General features: G+C 41.1%; 1 long non-coding RNA gene across 1 annotated transcript; it reads left to right on the plus strand.

Moving 5' to 3' along the window:
* Positions 1–3,740: 3,740 nt before the first annotated feature.
* LOC116471017 (uncharacterized) lies at positions 3,741–12,635 on the plus strand. Its single transcript, XR_004248718.2, has 3 exons — positions 3,741–4,125; positions 5,999–6,048; positions 9,491–12,635. It is a non-coding gene; the product is annotated as an uncharacterized LOC116471017 (long non-coding RNA).
* The last annotated feature ends 8,968 nt before the right edge of the window (positions 12,636–21,603 follow it).

Raw genomic sequence — 21,603 nt, forward strand, 5'->3', positions numbered from 1 at the left:
ATGCAGCTAGTAAGGTACAACATACAACATGGTTGAAAATGTCTTCCTTGCAGAAGGCTGTCCATTGCTGTGTCTACCCATTTTAAAATATATATTTTTTCAATAAGAAATGCTAGAAAGCAATAGGGCGGCGAATGCCGCACCTCTCAGGCAATCAGCACAAAAATTCTTCAGAAATCTTTGGAATCACTTCACTTATACATACATTATCTCGAAAGCACTGGCCCCGAACTGTGTTTCTGCTAATATGAAGTTAATCAGACAATCAAACTTTGAGCCTTGAGCGATGGGCACTACAGCCCATCAAGGTATGTCAAGAAAGAAAAAAAATGTGTCTTTTCCTTTATGACCAAACCAGGAGGTTATACAGCTGGCATTGCATACATGACAGATGTGCATATTTGTAACCTTAAATAAACAGAAGCAGGTAACTGTGTATATTATCTAGCAAGAGATAGCAGCAGACACTCGCCAAAAAAGACAGAAAGGGACAAGAGAGACAGATAGACATAATAAAATAACAACAATAAAAAAACCTCCAAAAAAAAAAAAAAGAGAGAAAGGGAACCAATAAAACGACAAAACCTGAAATTTTCGCGAATTAAAAAATGCAAATATACTTTACATATTCATCAGTATTAAAAATAATACACGCTGGAACCAACAGGAGCGACAGCAAGAAGAGGAGGAGGAGGTGGAGGAGAAGGAGGAGGAGGGGGAGGGGAGGAGGAGGAGGAGGAGGAGGAGGAGGAGGAAAGAATGGAGGCGCCGCGGAGCCCTGATTATGCATGGGCTGGAGCTGCCTCCTCTAACCTGTTCTTCTCCGAGCCTGGCAGCCGGCGGTCCTCAGCCGCCCACAGAACAGGAGCCGAAACAACCGTTCTCGAAGGCTACAGCGTTTATTTTTCTCTTTTGGGGGGTTTTGGCGGTTGTTTCAGGGGCTCGCCAACTGGCCCCTTTAATTAAAAGCTTCAATAAAAGGCGATCGCGCCAGGAATTCACCCGCTCCTCTTCGCGCAGGATTTGCATATTTTTTTTAATGCCCTAATTTCCTTGATGTATGTAAATGTAGCCGGACGTAGAGGGAGACAGGGAGCTGACGTCAATGGACGTGACCTCGCAGCTAAACCTTGAACGTGAAGCCGGGATGGGGGAAAACACGGAGCGGCAGCCGGCGGAGCCCGAGAGCGCGGGCGGCGGCGGCAGTAGCCGAGCCCAGGCCGGAGGTGCCAAGGGGCCAGTGCCGGCCCCGGGGGAGGACAAGCCGCCGCCTTCTTTCTGCACCGCGCGGCTCTCAGACTCGCCAGCCTTCCGGCCGCACACGCAGACTCTTGCCCTGTGTTTCCAGCCCCACTACACACACGTTCTTTTGCTTCCCTCAGAAAAGCAACACTCCCCAAAACAACAAACCAAAACCAACAGATAAAACAGATGTTTTAGACCAATGCTCGGGTAGCTTATCAGAAAGAAGACTCTGACCACGGAACATATATATTTTTTGGCTTCTCTCCACAAGAAGAGGAGCGGGAGACCACAGACAACAGCAAATCACTCCTAAAACACGATAACTACAAGTGCTCCCTGTAGGGAGTGGTAAATCGCCCAGCCGACTGGTGAAGTCTTCTGGTTTCGGTACCTATTTACCTGTGCACTCATTATGCGCGTGGGCTTCGTTAACAGCAGGGTCATGAACGCGCGTTTTAATGTGATGGGAGTGCCGCGTTTTGTGTATGTGTGTGTATGTGTGTGTGTTGGGAAGTGCTTGCGCTAGCGAGCACCGAGGCAGGCGCTCTGAGCAGAGAGAGATCAGTCTTTCCATGGCCACGTCTGGCACTTATCTGTGGAGCCATCTAGGCCAGAGCTCCTAGATTGGGGTTCGAGTTCACCCCCTGTAAAAAGAGAGGCCAGCAAAGGCTTCCCTTGAACAGCCAGGTCCTTCCCATCGGATTGTTTGAGGAAGGAGGCTTGAAGTGTGAGCCATTCTGTAGCCGCCGCCTTGCCGGATGTGGCCTGGTGTTTTGCACTTGAAACTCAGCAGCCTCAGCGCGGAGGTAGTGCCTCTCCGAGACGCGGCCGAGGCCTTCTCATTCCCCTCCTTCCGCCCGCGGCAGCCCTGCGCGCCGGCGTGTGCGTGCCCGCGCACCGGACCGCTGGCACCTCCCTGTGCACATCCGCCCCCTCCTCTGCTCGCCACCTTCTCTCAGGCAGCTAAGAAATGGTCCTCGGCCTCTTCTGGGCTGGAGGGCAGAGCTACGAGCAGGCAAGAAAGGGGCGCCGGTGGCTGCGGTGGCGACTTCTCCGCTTTGCCCTCCGCCGCCAAGTCTGCCGTTTCATCGTTCCACCTCGCAGCCCCAGCTTTGTTTTCCTGACATGCTCGTGGCCATTGGGCCCCACGCCTGCGAGGGGAGTGTTTGCGTGTGCGCGGGGGGCGGGCGCGCGCGGCGGGTGGGGGCTCTCCCGCCAAGGACACGCATGGCTGTCTGTCCTCCGGCTGCACTTGGCGGGAAAGCTAGGGGCCGCCGGCGGGGCTGAGCGCCGGCGGCTCTCCTTACCGCCTCCCTGCTCCCCCCGGGCCGCATTTACATACGGGCCACTCGTCTGAATTTTTACGGCACTCTTCCCCCTCCCGTACCCGGTCGCACGCGCGCAGGCTCGGAACTACCACCCCGGCACGCAGACACCCGCGCCTAGGATGCGGCCAGCCCCAGGCGCGCAAACAGGCCCACAGGGGCCGACGGCACTCGGCGGGACGGATTCCTGCACCGCCTCCCAGCACCCCCGCGCCCACACCCCTGACAGCCTCTCCACTTGTGTTGCAGGAAGCCCACCTTCCCCTCGAGGCCCCCACCCTTCTCTGTCTGCATACTTCCACCCCCACCCTCCCACATCTCTCCGTCTCTCTTTCCCTGGAAGACAGGCGCGCGCGCGCGCGCTCGCACACACACACACACACACACACACACACACACACACACCAGCTTTTTCTTCCTCCTCAGATAACCCCTATGGCGCGTCCCTGGTGCCTTTAGAATAGCTCTAGAGTTTAGAGAATAAAATTCTTTAGAATGCATTGCTTGTCTTTAGCCAAACACATTTAACAATCACGACACAAACGGGGAGGAGTGAAGAAGGGGGACTTGAACCACACGACCTTAAAAAAAAAAAAAGTCTGCGAGTCAAAAGGTCATTCTCCAAGTTTGTAAATAAAATTGCAAAGGGAGTCCTTAAGAAAGGAGAGGAAAGAAGGGGAAGAAGGTTAGGAAGACTCACAAGTTACACAAAACGGTGCATTGGAAAAACGACAGGGCGATTCTGTAATAATAATAATAAAAAAAATCTTAAACCAAGAGAGGAAAAAAAAAAACTGGAGGAAAAAAGAAAAAGAGAAGAAAAGGATTTTTAAAAAAAGAAAAAAGCAAAAGAAGTTTCCAAAGAAATGTGTGCTTTGCATCCTACAATAGGAAAATGTAGCCATTGCCTTCCTTCAGACGAGACATTTCTAATTTGTTCCGTCTGTCAGGAGGGGACTATGAGAGGTTTGGGTGCAAATTCATTATCTCTGGCAACGCAGAACGTAGTGTGGGGACTGAAAAAGACCGTGGCAATGGATGAACAATAGGGCTTCAGTTCATCAGTAACAAAAGCAGTGGGGAAATTGGTTGAGTTTCAGAGCACGTCCTCCTCGGCAGAGGGGGCTGGACTAGACCTTGGACAGCCCCCCCAAAAACTTGCCAAGCCTCGCACACACCACTTCACTCTCCACTCCGAGGCTCAGGGAGCAAGTGCCTGGCTTGGGGGGTAAAAGTTGGCTTTTTTTTTTTCCTCCTTGGTCTTTTGCGCCCTTCTCCCTCTCCCCAGAAGGGAAGACCCATTTAAACTATTTTAGACGCAATCAACCAAGAATCACCATGTGGAATTGAGCGGCAGTTTTAAATGTGTTGAGCAGAGGAGAGGAATGATGAGAAAAACATTTTTTTTTTTTTTTTTTTTTTTTTTGAGACGCCGAAAGGAGCCTGTTTGTGTGCTGAGGCCGTGCTGTGACTCTGGATCTTGTCTTTCAGCCGGCGCCTCGGTTCCTGCCCAGCTGGATTTGGGGGGCAGTATTGCCTGGCGCAGGGAGATCAAGTGAGTATCGTGGCGGCCCTCAGGCTGCAGCTCGCCGGCGGCGCAAGGCCAGCAGTGCCCGCCGCGGCCCCGCGCCCGCACTCCTCACCTCGCCCGCTAGCCGGTGCCCGCAGAGTCCCGCTGCGGGCCGCTCCGAGGGCCAGTCCGGGGCTTTGCTTCAGCTAATTGATTGTGTGCCTCGGATGTTAAACCTGTTGATCTCGTGAGTTTTCTTAGCCAGTACTGTTAATTATCCAGCGGCTTGACCCCCAATCGCAGAGAGATGCCAGGAAATCTTCTTGTTGGAAAAGGGAATTTTTGTATGTAATTTTGTGATGGTGGTGGTCGGGGGGTGAGGGCTTTTCCCTTTTAAACCTAGAGCAAAATGCACTTGTATTTTGCACTTCTGTATTCGAATTCACATTTTGAATAATTCGCTTCCCTTTAGCCGCCCCAAAGTTGCAATTACCTGGCAAGGAAGGGAGGGTCTGATTAGATTTTGGTGGAAAACTTAGTACAGTAGCTAAGTAGATCTGGTGGCTTTCCACTTCTCTTTTCTCTTTGCCTTTTGAATTTTGGGAGGTGAGAAGCCGCTTTACAGGGTTATCCCAAGTGCAGATTCATCAAGATGCAACCATCGTGGTTAGTTATTGGTACTTCGAGCGGTTCAGCTTAAGACGCTTCTGGTATCCAAAGGGAGCTGGGTCTTTGCGGTTTGCTTAGAGTCTAGACCCGGCTGAGGAAGGCAAGAACTCCTTTCTGTGGCCTGGAATTATCTGCAGGAACCCAGGGTGATGGGAGCTCGGGCGATGTATTTGCATTAGTGTCTGCGGCGTTTTATCTTGCAAATGTACCCGCGGTGCTTGAATGGGGGACTGTCTTGAGGGGTCAGGAGAACAGTGGAATTGATCAGAAGTTAGACCGGAGGCTCTGTCAAGTCACGGCCACGGCCGGGGGCCCCTTTGGAGCTGTGGCTGCCTTGGGCCCAGCACCGCAGAGTCGGATTCCGTTTCCTCCCTTTCTTGGTGTCCACCTCTGCCCACCACCCTCCTTTCCCCACCTTGGCACCGGTAATTAGGGCGCTGTCTCAGGAAGCGAGCTCCCACAGTCAGCATAATTAAACCAGGGCAATACTTTCATTTTGCAAAACCAATAGCCCCACCCCTCCAGTCCAAAATAACAATAAGCATAAAAAAATCATAAAAGAAAAACAACCTATTTTGAGGAGTATTGAATTCTTGAATCTTGGATCGAGAGGGAATGGGGGAAGGGAATTTTTCAAAAATCCACCACTTTACAGCAATCAGGTTTTACATTATTCATTGATTTACTGGAGGAAAGAGCCAATCAGGAGCCATAGATATGAATGCACATCTCACCGTGCTGTGGCCTTACAGTAAACTATTTGCATCTTTCTAATGGAGTAGATATTTATCCAGGGATTCCCATTGTTCGAAAGGCCTGGAAATTCAGTTCCTTAAACATTTAGAAAATAAGACTTTGTTCCAGACTTAAAATCCTTACATGGAAAGACTCTCCTCTTTTGTATGGCAGGTTACAAGGTTCAAGTCCCTAATGTTTTTTTAAGAGTCCCTCTTCCTTCCAAACTAAAAATAAAAGAAAAGAAGAAAGAAAAATTAATTTCTCAAACCCCTCCAGATTCTGCATATTTTGCATTCACATTATCATGCATGTCTCCATTTAAATGCAAATTAGCATATTTAACCCTGTGGGTGCTGAGACCTAGGATACATTGTACTGGGGTTTTATGGAATCTCTGGCATTTTAAGGAATCATGGTAATAGGAATATTTTAAATGAAGCAATAGCTATATGACTTTATATGTATACATATATATAGACTGTGATCATTTGTTTTCTTGACTGTTTTTCAGATGAGACTGCAAAGAAGCATAAAATGAATAGACAACCCAACCAACCAAAGGTAATTTTAAAATTTACATTTGATAAAGTCCAAGTGATGTACAAAATAGAGTATTATTTACTGGGCAGTAGGCCTGCAGTGGGTTGCATATCTCCTAATTCATGCTCTAAGTTTCCATATGTGCAGCCTTCTCCTCTACAGGGAGCCTTTGTATATTATATATCAAGCATAATACAAATATAACCTGTAACTGCCTATAAAAAAGAAATTCAAGATACAGAGTAAATAATAGAATACTTTTGTTAGAAAGTAAGCCAGTCAGGTACCTTGCCTGAACTATACAAATCACTGTAAATTAAATGGCTTTTATGTAGAAAATGGTAGTCTTGACTGTACTAGTGCACTGTGGTTTACATGCATTTGAATCATACAAACCAAATATTAAAAGGGGATTTCAGTGATAGGCCAATTTTTCATGTGCTTTGCAGTAATCTGAATAGGATTCAGAGGTGTTCTAAATATTGGTGACAAATCTAATGTATTTGAATTTATGAAATAGCATAATTCTGATCCAAATAATGTGGAAAACCTAACTTTTCACTTTTAACTTAAACAGAGGTTGTTTACTCTCAAGTAAACCAGAATGTTTCAATTCATGTTTCGGCCATCTGGAGATCTATAAAAAGATTAGAAAACAAGCATGACAATCACGTCCTAATCTACTGGCCATTAATGGGAATTTATTAGTGAATGAGCAGGCAAACCATTTAAATTCAGTATATCCTTTAGTATGCAGATTTCAAAACTGGTATTCTGCTCAGCTTAGTAGCTATTTGAAAGCAAAAATATCTGATATAACATGTAGGTGTTAATAGTTTCTCTTACTATGTGACAGACATTGCTAGGAATCTTTAGGGCTACACAATTGTTTCAACTTGTGTCACATCCTATATAATAATACAGTCTTTGAAATATGTATAAACCATCATATAAACCTTGGCAATATTCAAAATAATCAGATGCTCTGTGTTAAGCCTTACTGTGTAGTTTTTATTTCTGCATATCCTGAGAGATGGTGGAGAGTAAAATATTTAATTGGCTATCTAGCTAATGAACAGACTGCTCATAATCCTAATGTTGGTTCATTTCACTTATTGGGGCTCCCATGATGAGTCTGTGTTATATGTGCCAGACATGGGGACCAGGCCTGGAGTCCAGTTGATATGACTATGTGGCATTGCCCTAAAAGATGGTATTTTAAGACAGTATCTTCTATAGCTTTTAATTGTAAAAGCATCTCAAATGTTCAGTGTCTTGGCTTTCATGATGGATACTTTGGTCCTAAAAATGCATTTAGTTGCTAAGTGTGGTAATATAGCCATGTTACTTTGCAAATTCACACAGATATGGGGGTGATAAACATACACAGACAAATGCATGACATCTCTCTGCTTCCACCAGCCCCCACCCAGGTATATATAAAGCAAAAAGATATTCTAAAAATATCTGTCATCTGACCACATGCTTGCTTTATGTAATACATGCCAAATCACTAATGATTCTGCATCTGTGTCTTGGAAAGCAAGGCTACAATACTCTCACTCTTCCAAGGCGGCAAAGCTCATTAGTGTTTTACATAATGTCTAAGGTGGAATGTGCCTCAGTGATATGTTACATTTTTATTTAGTGGTTTATGTTGTGACCAGATAATTCAAGAAGGAATAGTAACTTCATGGAGGTGTGTTTCTCTGAATTAGTTTTTGGTTTACTTGTGCATTTTATGTATAACCCAATGCAGCCATTTCTGATTGTACCTCTTGTACCATAATTTGATAAGAAAAATAGATGAACAATTTCAACAGCTTAGTCTTTTCTAAATAATCAGTACTGGAATGTTCACCAAAAAAGTAAATAAGTAAAAAATCTAGGGAAAAGTAGGCATCTATGTTACTAAATCATATCTTTAATTGGTGTAATATTGTAGTTTAAACTCTTGATTATAAGCTTTTCCTAACTGTTCTGATTTTCTTGCTAGTCTTTTTTATAGGGTTTACATGTATGTGCTCTGTATATAATTCAGTAAGCATGTTCACATTCATGTCTTAAATGAATAAGTCACTGAATTAATGAAAGAGTGTATGTTAATTCCAAAAGTGTTTTAGTTGTTGGGGAAAATAATCTATAGAAATGAGAGTATCGTGATAAACTAGTCATGTGTGCAATGAATATTAAGATTACTCTAATAGCATATATTGTAAAGAATAGCAATATGACCAAACATAACTTGAAATTTTGAAAAGCAGTTCATAAGGTTCACCCTTGGTAAATATGAATTTAATGTAGACTATCTTAGATGTTCTGTTGAGGGACATTTGAATATTACAACTACACGTATTATAGATGTGTTAGACATAGATTACTCATTACTAACGAGAGAGAAGAAGAAAAGAACTCTTTGAAGTGATCATATTCACACTTTGAAAAGTTCTAAGAAAAGGAATGAGGCTAATTAATAAATAAAACAACATTCCCCTCTAGATAGAAGAAAGGTGGGGGTGGAGAAGGGGAAGGTAGGGCAGAGTTATGCTCTTAACATTCAGGTGTTTTATATGTATTCTTCACGAGTTAACAACGCTTTTTTCGTAGTTTCAGAAGCAAGACTATTACATTATCCTTTTGTATGAAAATTGCTGTTTAAAACAATAGACAAAGGCTCAGGATTTTCATTACAGCAGAGTTGTGTACAGCATTAGAAACTATTGCTGCAAGGTTTACCTGTGCTGCATTCTAACGCACACACCCTACATATGCAGTCATTTTTTAAAAACCACAATGAAGTCCGCTTGCTTAGAGCATTCAGTTTGAACTTACAGAACAAAATACGCTGCCCTATCGCCATGGTACATAGATACAAAACATGACTGAGCTGTGAAGCCATTAAAAACACGCCACCAGAGCAAATTGTCAATGTAATCACACATCGACTCACTGCGTAATACAGATCTGATTCCCAGCCCCAGAAAACGAGGCCCTGCTTTAAGCAATAGCAAAGTGCCTTCCATCTGTCTGCCTATGCAATCTGCCAGAAGAAAAATGCAGGCAAAGACGTTCCCCAGATCCGAAATGCTTTTATCTGTCCTTAGAGAGAGATTTCTTCCAGTCTTTGGATATTAGAACGATCTACACTAGCATGGAGGAGGTAAAAGGCCGCGGGTTGCTTTTCCAGGAGCAGTCGGTAGTGCTAGCGGAAGAGATGTTGATTGAGAAAATAGGGATTGTTGCAATGCTGCCGCTACTGCTGCTGTTGCTGCCGCTGCTCGGGCAGCAGGCGTGGGGCAGTTGGCTGATCACTGATGCATATCAATAACCATGTACTTGAGATTTCTCATGACATCATCATTACCTTGGTCTCCCGCGGTCTCGAACCTTTGACCTTGCCGGGCTGGTCCACAATTTGGCAGTGAAAGCCCCTCCAATGATGGCCCTTTTCTCCTTCTTTCAGACCGGGGGCAGCAGCAGGCCAGCAAGACGGCATCTTCTCCTTCCCAGCCTAGAAGCCCTGTGAAATCGAGGATCTTCCCCCTAAAACACATACACACCAGATATGTGCAATCAAGCTGCCACCGCTTGGTAAAAAGCTCATGGTGCCTAACCAAAAAGGATCAGGAACAGATCCTTGAATCAGCTGTCACTACTATAGAATGGGATGTTTTTTTTTCCTTCCTCCTTAACCTGCGCTGGAAATTGCCGTTGGCTTTATACATCTCTATAGAGAGAGGCTAAAGAGTCTTGCGTGAGAAAGAAGCAATTTACAATGCAAATAGAGGCCTGTGAAGGGACGGATGCTGCTGCTCACTCGTAACAGCTTGCTGCACCTTAATAGCTGGTTTTATTTTCTGATATTAATAGATGAATTGTTGGCTAACGCTGCCGGAGATTACTTGCTGAAAGGAAAAAAAAAAAGTTCGGAATAAACTCTGAAGGCAACAGATCTCGTTTGGATGTTTTAGCCGCGCACACACAGAGAAACCAGGTCATATTTACATAAAAGGAGGAATCTTAAGCGCGGCAAGTATCCTGGACGACCACTCTTCGGTACTGCCAGAAAGGATCCGGACCTGGAGTCTGGCAAGAGGAAGACAGAGGCCTGTGTGGGAAGCGAGTTGTTATCTTTGGTTATCTAGCTGTATGAGTGTATTGGTCTTCATAAAGCTAGATAACCGAAAGTAAAAACTCCTTCAAGATCGCCGGGGAGCGTGTGAGAATGAAAGACTACAACCGAGAGACAGTAAAAACCAGAAAGGTCAGGAATACTTATTGAATCTAACTTTGTTTTTGTTTTTTTTTTTTTTTTCGTTATGATTAAAGGTGGGATGAGAGGAAATTAAATGACACACATATGCTAAAATATCAAGGTGCCAGATATATCTTGAGAGGGGTTGTTGCAGCTGCAAAGGAGAAGTGTATAGTGATAATGAGTAAAGATGCATGTGCAGTTTGTTCTATTTTAAGGCAAAAGTTTATATAACAGGGATTTTTTTCTTAGAAAGGTGTTGCAGAGATGTCTGGTACCTAGTTTAAAAATGATTCCATAATATGTAGACTTTGGCAGTTCCTTTGTGAGGCCCCTCCCTCTCAAAATTTGAAGATTGTGCTTGGAAATTACTTTACATGTATTTGGGCTGTATGTCAATTTGTATGAAATTAGACTTTCAGAAAAGTTTATACTGGAAGGTTAATAATTTATATCTACTGAGGACTTAGAGCTAGCAGGCAAAATGAAAAAAAAAAAAGCAAGGGCTGATTTTTATTCTTCTATTCAAAATACAAGGACAGATGCTTCTCTGTTCCAAGAGGGTTTCCTTGAGGAAGCTACTGAAGCAGAAAGACATGATGGAGACGAGATCGCCTCCCCTCTTGTCAAAGTGTTAAAAAAATGTTCTGTCTTACTCTGCGCCTAGCATTGGAAATGAAAGTGACATTTACGCCACAACCCACGTGTGCGCCTCCTCTCTTTTTGTTTAAGGATGATCAGGTCTATCCAGGAAACAGCTCTGGCATCCCAAACTGAAATAATTAGGACGTATATAGACCTGACAAAAATGGAAAGGGGGTGGGGAATCTGAGGGTCTGTCTTGCCTAATTGATTCCACTAAACGGAATGCAGGAGATGTGAACGGCAGGACGCTCCGATTCCCACGCTCGGGGGCAAGTGATAAAGCGGGGCCGGGCAGCCTATGACAGACAGCCCTGTTGGGGGGTGGGGGTATGAAAAAAACATCAAGTGCACACACCATACTCATCTCCATCGCTTAAGAAAGTAAAGGCATTTCCCACCCACAGCCATCTGCAGCCTCCCAAATGGCAGCACCAACTGGTCTGTAGCTGCTACATACTGTCTGCTTCTGTTAATTTTTTTAACCACTGTTTAATCTGGCCATAATTAAGTTTGGCTTTTTTCGTTGTTTCAGATTTTCAGAACTCAAGGCAAGCTAGTAGAAAGCAATTCCAAGGAAGTCCCATGACTGCCTGCCCCTAATGTCAAAATCTCAGTCCATGAGATTATGGCCTTGTGACCACATTTTTGCTTTTGTTTTGGGTGGACTGTATTTTAAAATACATATCTCTATATAACAGTCATTATTATAATTTCATGAGGCTTTTTACCTCTTAACATGATACCTCTAGGAACTGGGTCTAATTGTGCTAGTAGATATACACTAGAAGTAAAACTATAAAGTCATTAACCTGTAGAAAGTTGATTATGATAACAATATGATAAAAAGCTTGTTTTGGAATAGTCTCAGCTAGATAGGTCTAAATAGCCATTTTAATGTAATCTAAAAATAACACTATGCCTAGCAGAAACTTTGGTGCTTTGGAGGTCCCCATTGTCGCCTTTTCATAAAAGTCCTTATGTTTTCCATATGTCACCAAGCAAACATTTGTATAGGCATTTACACAGAAATATAACCATTGCAATTAGAAAATATCCAAAATAGCCTGTTATCTTCCATGTGGCCTAGATTATTGACAATCCGAAATATACAATTTTTCTTTAAAAGTAGTACAATTTCCTTTGTAGCTTCAATTCCTTATATGACTTCAGACTGGAGAAGCCTGTTAAACCACTGTTACTTTCAGTTAGAAAGTCTGAGAGACTTTATATACATAAATTCTCAATTTGGCTGCTGTACACGTGCCAGAGTTTTACTACTGTAGTGACCATTAAGAAGACCCTTGTTTATTTACATTTGAAGCACTGTTTGTGCAAACAACCTTTCATTGTTAAGTGCCTGTATTCCTTTCATTTACTTCATGTCCAGGGGTGCTATTTACCTAGAACCATTGTCTACTACAATTAACATTTACATTACAAAGTGTGTGGTTTTCTTTTTCAAGGAGGTTCAATTAAGGCAATAAGATGTTTGCTGGAGAAACCTATTGTTTACTGAAAGCACTCAATGGAGTCAAATTACTGAAGCTTTTGCCTACATCTTGGTCGTTTATGTAAATATGTTAAATATAACATCTAAGGAAAATAAACAATATTATAATTATGTGTTTGCCATTGTCATATCAAACTTGCTTTGTATCATACTAATGTTACATAACTTATCGATCAATAAAAATACATTTCAATGTTATTATTTTCATTTTATTTTTTGCTGTTCCACTGCTCTTGGTGCAACATGTCCCAATTTTTCTTTTTTCTATTACACATCAAACTTCTGACATTTTGTTTTATTTGTGTGTGTTGAAGAGAGGTACTGTATCTGAGCATGGGTTTGAAGGGTGTTGGAAATAATCTCTACATTGACCTTATAATAAGGTGATATTTCTTTGAAACCCATAATATTCCAAAGGCATGTACATTTAAGTCAAAAGAAGTGTAAATATCAGTTAAGTAGTTCTTTGAAACCTAGTTTTAACATTGGCAGAAACCGGATCAAGTTTATTTAGCATACCACTGCATTGTAAAACAGTTGGAGTGAAGTTGCAGGTTGCGTGAGTATGCATGTTAACTAGTGGGAACCAAGCGCAGTCTTTGTGAAAGGGGAGCAGCAGATTGCTGTGCAAGGCCAATGTTAAAAAGGCAGCTGAATTTAACACCATCTGGAAGAAAAGATCCCTTCACGACTTTCTCACACCGTCAGACAAAACTAGTGTCTCTTGTTCCGAGCCCTTGTCTATGCAACCATACAATACTGAGTCATTATACTTTTGCTGAGAGAAAATTTGAGAACACAATATGGGTAACCAGTGAATGACCAAGTTTCATTGTGCCCGCTTAAGTCGATTGAAATCTACGTCTAGAGCTATGAATGGTAGTATTGTTTTCCTCACCAGGGCTGTACTAAATGTCAGCACAGTGTAAAGAAAAACTGTAAAGAAAAGTCTGCAAATAACTTACCAAATCTCAATTATAATATTTTCCCACACTAGAACTAATATCATTGCGAGGGGCTACATTGCAGAAAATACAAAAAGAAACGAAAAGAAATAGAGTTCATTTAGAAGTTATTTTATCCAGACAAATATTTTAATTTTCTGATGGGAACTTCAATTCAGGCTTCAGGCTGGTATGAGAGGTGGAATTCAGTACTGGCAAGTTGAAATTACAAAAATTCTGCTTGTGCAATTAAAATACCATAAAACAAACACCTAGTCCCACCTGAAGTTCTCTATTCTTAAATATAAATGGACTCTACATGGGCTTTATTACTTTAGTCCTGCATAGAATTGTTGGTGTGAATCTAGCTTAAATTTTGCTTTAAATTATGGCACACTGCTCTTTCAAAGTTTGCCACTGTGATTGACATTGCAAAAGAACATCATTTCCAAAAATATTTAAGAATATTCTGACACCTCCCTAGGTGGATTCTGGTGTTCCCAGGAATACACTTCCTTTTTATGTTATGCCCCTCCCCCTACTTTCTAACTTTTTTCCCCCTCATGATGTGTGTAAATATCAGTTATCCTTCGGTTTAACATTCATGAAATCTATTTGACTGTAAACAGTCAGAAAAAGGAAACAAAACAGTTCAAAAAAAGTAAATGGAGTTGGTTGTGTATGTTTTACTAGGATGTCTATTTTAAATGTAATTGACTTTGCAATTTTGTTATTGTGTCACCAAGTGTCTCATAGTTCTTAACATGTAAGTGCAAAACAATGAGTAATTGCTGTTTTGCTGAATAATACATCTGAGTTGCCAACGTCAAAGGTATTATTTTGCGTATTTCTAAACAGGAACGTTAACTGCAGGTTTTGACATCTAGAATCTTTTCATGAAATACTTAGAAATAGGGCAATAAAATGATACCTGTAAAAGTAAATATAAAGATAGAACCCATTTATTTTCTTTACCCTACTTTGTTATACCAGAAAATTGACATTGAAAAGTCCCTCATTAATCAAATAATAAAGGATATAAGATAAACACAGTCATACAAAAAAATACAAAACAACAACAAAAATGAAAATTGGATAAAGGTTAAAAAAAAGATTCAGGAAGACTTCTTCAGTGTCCTTGCTGAATGTGAATGGGTATATTTACTAGTGTCAATTCCTTAATGAAGTTGCCATTATGCATAATAATGAGACAAATGCATTATATTACATTCAAAATGGAATATTTTCCAAAGTGACTTTTCTTTAGGTCACCTTGAACAGTAAATATTCCACCACGAGAGTTCTTTGTGTTTATTTTTAAAATTAAAATAATTTTCTTATTTGGAAAAATATAAAATTCTAATTTGATTTTGTGTAGCCTAATGAAAATTAAGAAACCATTTAAATTATAAGTAAGCCATATAGATGAGTACATATAAATATTTTAAGATACTTTAGCATTTTAGGAATTTTGACTTTTTAAAAATGGAGAGATGAAGCCAAAGGCTTTATTTTCCAATGTGGCTAGAAAATGAATGACAGTATGTAACTGTCTATGTATCTATTTTTTTCCTATGAATCTATATGTTTGGAAATGTCACTGTGGTTTCAGAAAATTGATATCCTTTCCTCCCTAATGTGCTACAGTTAAGTAAAACACACCATAATATGTTGCATTTAGTGGGAGCTGGGGGTGGCAGTGGTGAGATGGGCGACACAGGACAAGGTGTTCTTTAAGACTAAGAACTAATTAGAATCAGTTATTGAGTAAAAAGATATCTATAATGCTGGGTCGATTGTTTTAACATGACTACTTCGAGATAGTTAAACAGGTCCTACAGCAATTGGGGCATGTAAGGCAGTTCTTCAGTGTCTCTGGATTTTAATGGATGGCTTTGTTAACCCTGTTTCTCTGCTCATCGGGTTCTTAACACAACTTAAACAACCTGGTACAGAAATCAGCAGAACCCTCTATTCCTATTTGCTCAGAGAACCCATTTCACCCCTTCTGGGAACTTGTTCGACTTATTTGTGGAATTAATTCTAAGATGGTGAATGGAAATGGAAAGTATATAGTTGTGATTGATATTAAGGAATATTTTTCTGCCCTCAATCAGGGCTGCGAGAGTTAGTGCACTTCCTTAGAAAGGTGATGACCATGTTTGAGGTGGGAGCGTGTGGCTTTCCGCTTTTCAGCCAACTGCCAGACCACAGGGGGTAGGGCTTTTAAAAAGTGCAGATAATCGACTTTATTCAGGGAAATACGGAGTTTTGAGCCACATTTGTTCAAAAAGCAGCACATCACTGTGCTTGATGGTTTGACTCGGTTTTAGCTGAGCGCGGGCGCAGCGCATTCTGGAGATCTAAAAATAGCCAGGCTTAGCAGCCGCCTTGCAAGGTACTTGGCGTGGGCGGTGCACAGAGGAGACAGCCGACTCTGACTGGCTGCAGAAGCGGTTAGGCTAGGCAGTGGCAGCAGCGAAGGCGGCTGGCCCGCCGCGGGGCAGGACGACGCCTCCCGGTGACCGCCAACTGCCCGAGTCCTCCTGCAGCTGCTGCGGCTCGCGGCCCTCGCCTGAAAGCGGGCGTCTGATTGGTGTTTCCCGGGAGACTGGCTGCTCTAGCCGACGGAGCTGGTGCGCCGGCGCGCGCGGTCCCGTGTTGGCGCGCGACTGGGAGGCCGGGGGCGCGCTGCGGCCCGGGTAGCAGGCTGGGAGGCCGCCCAAGTTTGCGCTAGCTCAAGTTCCCGTGCCCGCGCTCGGCGCTTTGGAGGCTGCTGGACACCCGCGCCGCGCTGCGGGACTCGGCAGGGGCTGGTCGTCAGACTGTCCTTTGCCTGGCACGCTGAGCTGCGTCCGCGAAGGCTATTCCGGTTTTTTTTTTTTTAATTATTATTTGCCTGCCTCTCGGCCCCTAATCAGCGACCTTGGTCGCTGCCTCTGCGCCACCTCCGGTCTGCGGTTGCTTGGGAATCCCTGAGTTGAGCTTGTGAATGGGGGTGGCGTCGAGGTTTAGTCACGCCTGGACGTCGGTTAAAGGCAGGCATCTCCCAGCGGCCACCCCCTGCCACAGGGCACCTTCCTCAGGCGGCGCGCAACTTGTGGTTAAGAGGCTTTCTTTTGCTGACACTCGGTGTCTCTAGTTTTGCCCAGGCTTTTTCCCTGGACGTGATCAATATCATTGATATAGATATTGTGTAACCCCCAAATCCCCCCTCCCCGCCACCACCACACACACACCGTTATTAACTTAGTGAAAAGCTGCTAACGGAAAGGGTCTCCCTGCGAGGAAGCTCGGGGGGTGGGGCGGGGGCGGGGAAGTTTTGCTCGGTGGCCGGCGCTGGTGAGCGCTTGCCGCTCTGGGCCCTTCCCTGGGGCAACTCCCACTTCTACCCCCATTGCCCATAGGTGCTCAGGGCGCATCTTACCCCATCATCAGATTTGCTGGAAATATTAATCTCCTTGTTGGGTGGATACAGTAGAACTTGTTCAGAGATTACTTTAAAAAGAGATCTGGGTCTTAAGCACTTACTAAAGCCAGTTAATAACATCATGCATGGACATTTAAACTTGTTGTAAGTTGCAGAGAGGATTAGCGCGAAGTCACGCTGTGCGCAGCTAATGATACCATCTTAACTCTAACTGGGCTAAATCCAACTCGCCCGGCGCAGGTCCGGCTCTTCGGCCCTCGGGTGAGGCTAGGAAAGAGGGCCTTGGAAAGAGGTCTTGGAAAGAGGGCCGAAACTGGCGGACCAGGTCACCGGTCCTGGGAGGCCCCGGGCGGTCCTGCTGTTGCGTAGGCACGAGCCCAGGGACTGGGGCCCAGGGCTCCCGGTGCACACTGACGCACCGCCGTCCGCGGGCTGAGCTTCAGTGACACCGAAGGGCACCGGCCAACATGTCAAAACAGTTTTGATTCCATGAACCAAAGGGCTCACAAGGTCTATTGCAAGCTCAGGTGAAGTCGTGGGACTCCAAAGGTAGTGGCTTTCTTGCTACTGGTCAATTTGCATTACAGAGGCCGTTTACTTTCAATTCCACTTTTACAAAAGTAGTCAAGCTCTGTATTTCACAGGTAAATTTCGAAGGATATTATTAACAACTTCCTATCATAGGCTTCCTCAACTACTTTCGGTCTGATTACTGTTTTAAAGCAGTTTGCTACCACTTTATGACACGGCCAATTAGAAATAATCTTCAGAAAATGCTTCGAAAATGCTGCGTTATTAAAACACTTACCTAACAATATTCATTTAATTCTGTCACTAAGTAGCTGTCTGACAGATTTCGTGTTTTCTCTGAGTTTCTTTTAATAGTCACTGGCCCTCGGAAAACAAGCTATCAGGAGAATTTTAACTGCAACCTGGCTCTTGGCTTTTTTAAGTTTTAAATTTAAACTTGACAAGGTTAAGATGTTTATTTTTTTATATCAGTAATAGCTAGTGGGAGATTGGAAAAAACTACAGATGCTAATCACTTTAATAATTGGTGAAAACCTGTAAAAGGAACCACTTGAGAAAAGAGATGTGCTTAAAAAAAAAAAAAAAGATAGACAATAAATACTTTCTCTGAATCAGGCCACAAATAATGATCTACAGAATATTACCCAGAATGTCTCTTAAATCTTTGTCTTTTAGGGAAAAATATATTCCTACACACACAAATATATACATATGAATGAAATTTACTGGGATGGAAAAATTTCTAACAAGTATGATTTAGAAATATTTTCACCGAATAAGTATCTCAAATATAATTAATGTATTTATCAACACTGGCCTAATTAAAAATACTTCATATAATATATTTGGAGATAATACCTTCATGAAGACAATAATAGATGTAATATCATTGAAATTCGGAATCTATGGACTTACTTCCTGTCAGGGTTAAAGCTGTTGTATAGTAATAATAAAAGTGTACTTAGTCCTTATTTTTAATTCAGTGAGAATTATAAATTCTTGAAACTTGCATAAATATAACAGTCTTTGGGAGGAGCTCAAATAATAGATTTTAGGCCTTATTATTAGAAAGTACATAGTTTGTACACAGTCACTACCCAATATATGTTACTTTAATGGATTGAGTTACCCTTGAAATATATGATGTACATACAAAGTTAAATTAGCATTGGCTGATATTGGGAAGCTGAAGTTGAGGGTATTGAGTGGTTTGTGGAATAGCCTGAAAACTGTTTAGACAAATTCATGGCAATGAATGTATAACAAATTCATGGCAAGTGGGGTTTGAAATGGATGGCAGAAAAATAATCTGATAGGAATTCATCTCTGGGGTCTGTAATATATACCTCTTGAGTGGTTCCAGTAGTGAAAATACCTAGACAGCAAGGATATAGGAATTAATTGATAAATTTGCATTTGCAATTGTTTTATAAAGTAACTCTTATGACAATTTCTAGGTACGTAGGTTAATATAAAAATAAAAAGTTTAGCTCTCCCCAAATAAAGTTAAAAATTGCTGAGTAGCTTAGATTTCCACACTGAAGACTCATGCTCAATTATAGTCTAAAATCTCAGTTTGCAGATATGACACGGGATTCCAGTGATTCAAACAGCACAGTACAAATACTGCATATACTTCTGCCAAATTTGTCTCAGATGGACTAGCTGCTAAGGAAGAATCCGTAGCATGACTGAGCTAACAGAGAGTGTGTTACCTTTCCAATAGGTAATCCCTCCATTTGCATGCTGTGCTCAATGACAGGAGAGAGGTCTTGAATTTCTGTCATTTTTCTGGACTTCAGCTTAAAGGTCTATATTATCAGTTCAAAATATATGAAGTGAACACTATTTTTTGTTAGCCAATAGTTATTATTATGATAAAATTATTTTCATGGTCATTGAAAATTTTTTGGCTTTATTTATTAAAAGTTAACTAGCTTTATTTCATTAGAGATTGTCTAATTCAATTTTGATTTTTCATATTGCATTTTATACTATAAAGAGCCCTTCTGCATAAAATAGTTTGAAAAGAGAAAAATATTTATGCCTTTATCATTTTAAGTGATCAAATACTGTAGTGCTAGATACTAGAATATCATGTGCATCACTACATTATTAACTTAATCTAATGCTCGGAGTCATTACCACATTCATGGGTGTCTTTCTGATATCTCTCCAGTCCACTGGATTTTGAAGTGTGATTATGTAAATTTTCTACTGATAAATAAATGACTATAATTGTACTTGAAATACCACTCAAATTCTTAAGACCATGGCATCTAAATAATATATTATGCATTCCTTAATTATTTATCAAGACTAATTCAAAATAACTGTAGGGCAAAGCATTTATTTTTAAATAGCCATCCCCTTCCCCAATTTTCTCTTTACTGGGTTAAAAAATATTCCAGATGGTGGAACTATAGGGGATGAGAAAAAGGTTGATGAGTGGAGTGAGTAAGCAGCAAGTTTATCCTTCAAGTAAACATCTCTGTTTTGCCCAATAATACTGTTACACTAATGCATTTTTTTTAAAGCATATGATCCTAATGTCAGTTCAGTAAGAGTATTTGATGATAGAAAAAATCATTTTTAAATGTTAAACATTAGTCCAGAAAATGCTTCACCATTATTTGACAAGGAAAATGGGAACAGTTAGTAAACAAAACATTTCACACATGGTTATTTTTTAAAGTTCTTTTATAAACATAGTAGGGAAATTGTAAAATTTCAGTAAGGGTTATGCCAATCAAATAATACTAAATTTAAAGTATGGCTTTCCTTCATTTAATTATAGATGTAAAAAAATCACAATAATTGAATGGTGCCTTTTCATTGTTTAACAATTGCAAGGCTGTATTCAGAACTTTTGTTGCACTGTGCCTTTAAAGGAAGCACATGTGTGTTTTACCTACATAAATTCTAATTGCAGAATCCACTCTAATCACCACGTAGAAATCATCTGAAGCCTCATAAGTTCATGAGCTACACACTTTTCTTTTTTTATTCTGCAGACCACACCTTATCTGGTTGCTAATGAAATACAGGAGACTGATTGCAGAAAATCTTCAAGGGAATATTTGCTGTACCACATATAGTAAGCTCCATTTGGTGCATTAGCATTTAGCCATTTTATGCAAATTTAGAGAAAATGACTCATGTATATGATTTAATATGCATCAGCGATAACTCATATCACCCTTATAAGAAAACAGAAATTAAAAATTCATTAGAAAACTAGACTAGTGTCACTACATGGTTAAAACATTATTAAAGCATATTTCAATGTTTTGCTTACACTAGTGTTCTCATCATGGTGCCACCATTTCATGACAAAGACCGTAGAGGAGAAAACATTCAACTTAAAATGTCTGCTGGCACACATCGCTGGATTTGTGTGTCACTAAACAATGAGCGAGCATAGCCTTGAATACCAACTATTTAATTAGCACTTTTGGAAGCCATGCATAGAAAATAGCTCATTTACATGCATCTGCTTAGCGATTAGTCCCACAAAAAGCTACCATTTCTTTTTTTGTTGTTTAATATAGTGAGCATTTTACCATTCGGCCATGAAAAAAAATCAAAACATATGTTATTATTTTCAAATACTGAAATTCAGAGATTTAATTAAAATGGGCATAAGTCTTCATATTTCTCTTCAAGGTATATTTAAATGATTTAATTTAACCTTAAGTGTACCATAAAACGCTGGATACAAGTAATAATTAAGAACTTCAAAGGGCAACAGAAACCCTCTAACAGTCCTTCGTTTAATTAAAGGCTATTATTAGAAAGCTCTTGAATACACAGTTACATTTAATGACAAGTGATGACTAGTAAAAGCAGTATTTGAAAGTTATGAGTATCTTATTTTAAATACCATTGACAGACTCTAGAAAGTATTGCTATCATTTCGTTTTGAAAATAAATGACATGTATTTCTTGAAAAATCAAATTCATAACATTAAAAAACTGTTTAAGATGTTTTGCTTTTCATTAATTCTCTAGTCTACACACACCTGTCATGATCATAAATTAATTGTTTGCTTTGTAAAAAGTGTTGCTGCCTATTTAAATACCTTTAAGAGGGTATATTTTTCTAATACCGTGGAATGTTTATGAAGGCATGTATACAATGTATATGGATGCATTAACAATAAAATGGGGGTTTACTTGTGCGTTTTGAAATATAACATTTTTTGGAATGTGAATTGATATGTAATATAACAGTAATAGTTTTTTTTAGAAGTTTCTATTA

This window comes from Hylobates moloch, unplaced genomic scaffold (assembly GCF_009828535.3).
Source record: "Hylobates moloch isolate HMO894 unplaced genomic scaffold, HMol_V3 SCAFFOLD_6, whole genome shotgun sequence".
In the NCBI taxonomy this organism is placed as follows: domain Eukaryota; kingdom Metazoa; phylum Chordata; class Mammalia; order Primates; family Hylobatidae; genus Hylobates; species Hylobates moloch.